The sequence below is a fragment of the Mizuhopecten yessoensis genome, unplaced genomic scaffold (assembly GCF_002113885.1).
Source record: "Mizuhopecten yessoensis strain PY_sf001 unplaced genomic scaffold, ASM211388v2 scaffold10889, whole genome shotgun sequence".
Classification (NCBI taxonomy): Eukaryota; Metazoa; Mollusca; class Bivalvia; order Pectinida; family Pectinidae; genus Mizuhopecten; species Mizuhopecten yessoensis.
The window spans coordinates 212741-221548 of record NW_018408772.1 but is presented as its reverse complement, the minus strand read 5'-3'; the positions used below and the strand labels follow the sequence as shown (position 1 = coordinate 221548).

The 8808-nt window shown below is 40.0% G+C and overlaps 1 long non-coding RNA gene across 1 annotated transcript; it reads left to right on the top strand.

Annotated features, from left to right (window-relative positions):
• The first annotated feature begins 288 nt into the window (after nucleotides 1-288).
• Nucleotides 289-2276, top strand: LOC110463335. Its single transcript, XR_002464376.1, has 2 exons — nucleotides 289-386; nucleotides 515-2276. It is a non-coding gene; the product is annotated as an uncharacterized LOC110463335 (long non-coding RNA).
• Nucleotides 2277-8808: the final 6532 nt, after the last annotated feature.

Sequence of the window (8808 nt, the reverse complement as noted above, 5' to 3'; positions counted from 1 at the left end):
ATGATATCCCTCTAAATCAATAATGTACCGAGTTAACGTCGGCATCGCGCCATATTATATTTATAGTGGTGATTGTATACCCGTGTGGTATATTACCTACTCTCTCTATATATATACTGATATGCGTTTCTTTGTCTCCCCCATGTATTCAAACGTCTATACATGTTGTTTACTCCTTGTTGTCGGGCCAGACAGGTTGGTCAGTGGTTAAACTGTATCCGTTGTAAACAAGTACTTGTTTTTGTCGATACTTCAATATAATTATGATTCACGTTATTTACCAGTTCATCCAAACAAGCCTGAGCGCTGTCAGCCAATCATATCGTGCTGCGTAAATGTAAACACGCGAGTAGGGCATGTTTGGCGCAGCCGTATATTATCCCCAGGTTCATAACAAATATTTACGTTATAAAAAACATCACACAAAATACTCACATAATATGCAACAAATTTAAGGAAACAAAGATGATATGTATTTTAGTGAATTCAGATTTAAAATGTTCTATATTTTCAGGAAACATGAAGAACTATTTTTTCTCGCGGAGTGTTTCCGACCTCTGAGCGACACAACAACAAAGACTGAGTTCATTCAAATCACTGGTAAACAAGCGACGTGTTGTTGTTGTTCGAGAGAGACGACGGTAGAAGGTCTTCATCAGTCCAGAGAAATACGATAGTGAAAGATGCGTCTCCCAACTGAAATTAATAACGTCGAACCAACCGATGATGTGGTACCAGTCGATTTGGATGCCTTGATAGGAAAACTGAAGGAAAACCTGACTGTGAAATCTTGTTGTCGTGAAAAGGTAGAGCGACAACATAATGTACGCCCGTCACCATATTGTATTCCTCGCAAAACATCAACAACGCTACCTAATAGGACTTTACAACCATCAGGTGCGGCTGGAAACCTTTACAGTTCTCAGGGATTTATCAAATGCTCAAAGTGCTTTCAGAGACAATGTAAGTGCAGCTATACGGAGGGCAGTTCTATTATGATTCTCAAACAGCTACTACGCGAACAGACCTTGATTCAGGAGGCTGTCCGGCGGATACAAAGTAGGACTGATAATAACGGGGAGCACGTGCTCTTTAGACCGTGTTCTCCTGTGGGGCACGAATCGGATTGGCATAGCGAGGGGTTTACAACTCGCCATACAAGTTACGAAAGCGAAATTGGGACGCCGCTGGAATCGGACATTGACTCGTGAAACTTTGCAAATTTTAGTAACTAACAAATTGCGTGTCTGTGACGTATGCAACCAACTTCATTTGTTAGTCGTGTGTGAATGGACAGAAGCAGCACAAATTATCTCGTCTCTTAACTTCTCTGCCACCGCACTGCCGTATTGGCACGGACTTCGATCTCTTTCAATTACATGGTATTAGTGACCGGTTATCTCGTATGTATACGTCTCTGCTCCTACTTACTAAGTTAATTGAAGCCAAAGTAAACGGTATATTTCAACAGGAACAAGGAACTATTAGACTCGCCACACTATGAACAGAAAGTATATGGTTTTGTGTGGAATGTGGGATAGGCTTAACAGTGGAGGAAGTATTATTGATTACATTAAGCTATAAATAGTCGTGGATCGGACGATATATTTCTCAGGTAAACTACACCACGTAGCGGAGGGATACATGTAGTCTGGGTCGCTCAGAAGGTCGCCTGGAGATCTATGGTGACCCACATACCGCTTGTTTGTAAACACAAGTCCCAGGTCAGTGCGCACGCTCTTTGTATGTTGAAGCACCCTCGGGCGGTTCAATCTGCGACACATCGGAAAGGAAACCTGTTTCCGGTGTGATAATAAACTGGACTTGAAGAACAAAGGACTTTATTGAATCTCCACGTGACTAACGGCTCGTTATATAATATATGGGAATATTAATCGGGATGGAGTGATTTTATTATTATATTTATTTTAAAACGAACGATAGTGCTTTTAGGTTCCAATAGTACTCCTGATGAATTTACCAGTTGTAGTTTACATTGTCTTTAACTGTATACTATAAATAATGACGCTAATTTACCCAATGGTGGAGAGAGAGGTGTGACGTTATTGTGACAGGATGTTTGTGTATGTGACGGGAGGGATGTAAGGATCCAAGTAATGTGACGTTATTGTGATAATGTATGTGGTAGATTGATGGATGAGTGTGATGGTCACTAGTGGTCAGCGATACTGTCTGGTCACATGGTGCTTTGTCTCGTGATAGTATTTTTTTTTTACAATTTTGTTATACCTCATTAAAATGTGGTACAATGTAAATTATGTGTTTGTTATCTTTAGTTTTCTTTGTTTACGACCCATCTACACGGACTTGATACGGATAAAACACAGGGACATGAATGATATGAAAGCTTTATTGAAATTCGTTATAGTTACAAACGACAAAACATAAGCTCTGAGGAGCTTTTAACCGAATACATTACAACAACATGAAAACAAAATCATGCAAGCAAACTAAAAAATAGAGAAAGCACACATAAAAGTAAGCAAGCACTAAAAATGGCAGAGCAATTTATGCAAGCATATGCAATAAAAAAGGACAATAATAATACCGGCCGCCTGCTTCGAAGGCCGGAGTGTTAACCACTCGACCAATCCGCCCATAAACATAAAGGTGCCAGCTTATTAACAATTCTAAAAGTTTCAATTGCCATTGTTCGCATTCTTCTGACTTGCAGAGAAGGCATCTTCGCTTTTTCTTGCACTTTTTATATATTATTTTTAGAAGAATTGTTCTCTGTGCAAAAATGCCATGCCAAAGGGCAAAAGTTAAAATTACTTAATATGAATGAATGACAGATGGTTAATTTACTCGGTCAAATCACACGACATATGTATATGTAGACAGTTTACATTCAGTTTACAGTTTAAGCTAAAAGTCTATTCAAGCCTCTTCAAGACAAAAAAAGAAAACTATAAAGGGACTTTTATATCAACACTTGGTAACCTCCCCCGGGCACCCTCCGGTGATGTCCAACAGTCGGAAGGATAGGTCCAAACAAAGACGTATGTATCGTCTCTGGTCCTAACATGTTCCTACAATTGATTCTCGGGTCCCTGTGATATAGACCGCGTGTATAAGTACATCTCGGGTCCCTGTGAAATAGACCACGTACATCTCTGGTTCCTGTTATATAGACCACGTGTATTAGTACATCTCTGGTCCCTGTGATATAGACCACGTACATCTGGGGTCCCTGTGATATAGACCACGTGTATTAGTACATCTCGGGTCCCTGTGATATAGACCACGTGTGTTAGTACCTCTCGGGTCCCTGTGATATAGACCACGTGTATTAGTACCTCTCGATTCCCTGTGATATAGACCACGTGTATTAGTACCTCTCGGGTCCCTGTGATATAGACCGCGTGTATTAGTACCTCTCGGGTCCCCTGTGATATAGACCACGTGTATCATTAGTACATCTCTGATCAGATGTATCTTATATAATGTTCCAAATTCTCTGTTACCAGTGACGTAATATATATACACAAAACATAAATATTATACATATACATTTACACAAGGATAACGGAATAATAGATGCTATTATGTTAAAATACAAACGAATGCTGTTTTCACAGAAACACATGCCATTGGACGATTGAGGGCAGTGGCAGGCTCTTCTTCAAGATACCGCAAACAATACACGTTTATATACTGTACCGCGACTTCAATCTTCTCTACACTAAAACACAATACAATACATTGTAGATGAGATATTAAGCCACGACATGGGCGGATCGCCGAGAGCCAGATAACGGACACCTACGTACGTTATTAAGCCCAAGGGCTATGTCACCTTACCAATCAATCTATCAATGTTTTATTAGAGTGTCGGACATCGCTTGTTGTAAAGACATTGGTAAAATATCAGTACAGCGAACAGGGACCTGACCAATGGGTAAAAACCTTTAGAACTACAAGTTGCACTGTAAGTTACTTAGCCGAGTGTCATGATATTTGTCTGGTGAATATTAGGCATAGAGTGATAGAAAGTTTCCTCATAAAAATAACCTTGACTTAACTTAAAATATTCAAGCACCATTTCTGAAGAACCACAGAGTCTAGTCATACTTGGGTATGACCAGCAATGTGAACATTTTCCCTAACATATTGGGTTTAGGTCAACATTTACTACTGGCCAAGTTCAAAGGTTAACAGGGCCTGTATTTGGTAAAGGCTGTAAGAATTTCCCCCTAAGTTCCATAAGGCCCAGGGTCATGATTGGTAGGGCGAAGCCTTTATTTCTTAGTCATTGGAAAGAACTTTGATATGGTTGGTATACCCATTTAGTAACAGGTTACAATATTATATATATATACTTGCCTGGCATGAAGTATACAACACAAGCATGCTGTCATTTAGCTTGGGTCAGGCTTTACCGTTTGGTTTCTCGGGATTCCGTTCTGACCATTACATTGAAAATATTGAGACTTCAATCCAATCCTTTAACTTCTTACACATACAAACACACATGGATTTCAATCAGATTTGCTATTATGAATAACCCTTTGATCCAGGCACGTGTCAAAAATAGGGAAACATTTGCAATGCTACTTTTAATAGAATATTTGATCACGATTATTTAAATAACCCGATAAACGATACAGGTCCCTCTTGTTTTACCTTAGCATATAAATGTATTTCCTGTCTAAACCCCTAAAGCTTTACTCTCTACACATCGGGACCAAACATTATGTCAAACCAACTCTAACAACTGTTTAGGTCCCTGTGCGCTACACGTGTAAAAATGAATGCACTGCCAAAGGTCCCGATTAGGTTTTTCTAGGAAGACAACTCTCATCCAGATCAAAATGATTGTCAAATGTAAAATAAATGAAACAGAAAGAAATAAGTGTAGAATTATTAATTGTTTTTGCTCTCTTTGTATGGAATTTTGTGTCCTGTTTGCTTTTAGCTTGTAGATGATCATATTTATCCATACAGTTTCAATAATACACATATGCTATACTGATACGGGTCACAACATACATGTGTGTTGTGACCCGTATCAGTATAGCATATGTGTATTTCAGACATTTGTAACGTGACCATGTGCTTAGAGTTTTATAAAAAAAAAAACCGTCTCTGCATAGTTGCATAAACATTGGGTTAAACGTTCAAAGAATTCTGCTGGTTAATTCCAAAAGGATGGAGTCTCTTTGACCGATCTTTATTAAGCTATGGAGAAATATTTTGCACCCCGTCGTCGGTGTGACGTTACCGTGCGCCAATAGGAACTGCTGCTAAACGTTTTACTTGGAGCAATACACACTACAGCACCCTGTGTCTGGGGTATCATAAACACGACAACACCCTGTATCTGGGGTATCATTAACACTACAGCACCCTGTATCTGGGGTATCATTAACACTACAGCACCCTGTGTCTGGGGTATCATTAACACGACAACACCCTGTATCTGGGGTATCATTAACACTACAGCACCCAGTATCTGGGGTATCATTCTGTCACACAGCACTCTGTCCTGTATCTGGGGTATCAGTAACACTACAGCACCCTGTATATGGGGTATCAATAACACTGCAGCACGCTGTATCTGGGGTATCAGTAACACTACACCACCCTGTCTCTGGGGTATCATTAACACTACAGCACCCTGTATCTGGGGTATCAATAACACTACAGCACCCTGTATCTGGGGTATCATTAACACTACACCACCCTGTATCTGGGGTATCATTAACACTACAGCACTCTGTATCTGGGGTATCATTAACACTGCAGCACGCTGTATCTGGGGTATCATTAACACTACAACACCCTGTATCTGGGGCATCATTAACACTACAACACCCTGTATCAGGGGTATCATTAACACTACAGCACTCTTTATCTGGGGTATCATTAACACTGCAGCACGCTGTATCTGGGGTATAATTAACACTACAACACCCTGTATCTGGGGAATCATTAAAACTACAGCACCCTGTATCTGGGGGATCATTAACACTATAACAGTCTGTATCTGGGGTATCATTAACGCTACAACACCCTGTATCTGGGGTATCATTAAAACTACAGCACCCTGTATCTGGGGTATCAATAACACTACAGCACCCTGTGTCTGGGGTATCATTAACACTACACCACCCTGTCTCTGGGGTATCATTAACACTACAGCACACTGTATCTGGGGTATCAATAACACTACAGCAACCTGTATCTGGGGTATCATTAACACTAAAACAGTCTGTATCTGGGGTATCATTAACACTACACCACCCTGTATCTGGGGTATCAATAACACTACAGCAACCTGTATCTGGGGTATCATTAACACTACAACACCCTGCATCTGGGGAATCATTAACACTACAACACCCTGTATCAGGGGTATCATTAACACTACAGCACTCTGCATCTGGGGTATCATTAACACTGCAGCACTCTGTATCTGGGGTATCATTAAAACTACAGCACCCTGTATCTGGGGTATCATTAAAGCTACAGCACCCTGTATCTGGGGTATCATTAAAGCTACAGCACCCTGTATCTGGGGTATCATTAAAGCTACAGCACCCTGTATCTGGGGTATCATTAAAGCTACAGCACCCTGTATCTGGGGTATCATTTACACTACAACACCCTGTATCTGGGGTATCATTAACACTACAACACTCTGTATCTGGGGTATCATTAACACTACAACACTCTGTATCTTGGGTATCATTAACACTACAGCACCCTGTATCTGGGGGTATCATTAACACGACAGCACCCTGTATCTGGGGTATCATAAACACTACAGCACCCTGTATCTGGGGTATCATTAACACTACAACACCCTGTATCTGGGGTATCATTCTGTCACACAGCACTCTGTATCTTGGGTATCATTCTGTCACGCAGCACTCTGTATCTGGGGTATCATTCTGTCACACAGCACTCTGTATCTTGGGTATCATTCTGTCACGCAGCACTCTGTATCTGGGGTATCATTCTGTCACACAACACCCTGTATCTTGGGTATCATTCTGTCACACAGCACCCTGTATCTGGGGTATCATTCTGTCATACACCACTCTGTATCTGGGGTATCATTCTGTCACACAACACTCTGTATCTGGGGTATCATTCTGTCATACAGCACTCTGTATCTGGGGTATCATTCTGTCACACAGCACTCTGTATCTGAGGTATCATTCTGTCATGCTTAGTCGATATTACACCATTAACTCATTCAACTATTTCATATGGTCATCATTACTTTAAAATACATGCCGCTTCTCAACACACAAAATGAATATACAATTCTGTTTTTCTCTCTCTCAAATCGATGTGCTGCGTTTATATCAAATGACTAGATACTTGCCGTATTTATTGCTGAAGACAATGATAATGATAAGCTGACGCAGATCACTTTAGAATTTTTGGTAAGTGAATACTTCTATTTAACCTGTTTTGTTTTGATTCATAAACATTATACAATTTGAAAAAACCCCGTTTGGTTCTATTATCCCAGCAGATGGTTGTAACCGGAAAACGGAATAAAACACTACATCAATAAGTTCCCGTTATAAACTTCCTGTAAAAACATCAGTTAAGATGAGACACGGCTGTCGTAGACTTCTAAAAGCAGAAGAGAAACTGTCAACTTTAAAGGTCATTCATGTCGTCTTTTTTGCTGTAAGAAAATAATTCGCAAACATGTTCGTGTCAAACATATAAACAGGTTAATGTCCTTCAGGGCGACGTTCAGGTCAAAAAGTCACCTTTCGGTAGGGTTACATATTCCGTGTGACGCGTGTGTTGTTTATGAAGCAGGTTATGTTGATGTTAATTACTCAGCGCTACATACAGCCACCCACCCACGACTGCATTGTCGAAACCTCCGAAAAAAGCATAGAAAATACTTTTAGCAAACACAAAAAAATATTTTAATAAAATGTTTCATTATATTGTTGACGTTCTACGCTGAACCAGAACTATATGCTGGCGTACACACCCCTGGTGCTCCCGTGACCTTAATAGGCCGTTCACCTAAAGTGACGGAGTGTTTGTAAACATCCCCACTCGTCAAGTACGGTAAACAGTGTACCAACAAACCAGTGTTACGTGATTTATTTTAGAAGAGGTCGACCACATGTGGAGATACGAATTTTGACGCTTGTTTACAAAACGCTACCCATCACATAATGGTATTGTACAGATACACATATCTATTAGAATGGTATCCTACACAGATTCCAGTGTTCGTCTATATTTTGTACTGTCATTGCGTTCACTACATTCTTTTGCAGAAATATTTCGGAGTTTTTGAGACTGGTAATTGTGTTCACACTGCTATGTCCTTAATCTGGCGATGTTTGGTTATGTTAATTTGTGAAAACAGTCTGAAAGAATTCTGCGACTACACAGGCCTTTTCGTGATCCGTTTCTGTGTCCTTCCATCTACAAGAGTGAAATATTGCAGTACGGTTTTCCCCTGCGTATTTCCAGAACGTTTTTGGATTTTTCTTTACTTCATTTTATCACATGGCGTTTTACTGCCTTCCTTGTTAGTATACCTTCTTGTTTACTTAGCCTAGCTATTCAGTTCTACTTGTCATTCAAAAGAACCTGTTTAAACATTGGACCACCTTTGAACCCTGTGACCTTAATAGTTAAAATTGTCATTTTTCATTATAGCCCTTCATCTCGGCATGTAATTTACCAAATATTATCAACTATGTCATTTTTGTTTAGATGAGGTCATTTAAAGGTTTATACACATTTGGCAATATGTTACCATGAAATTCGGTCAAGGTCATGAACAAACGTGAT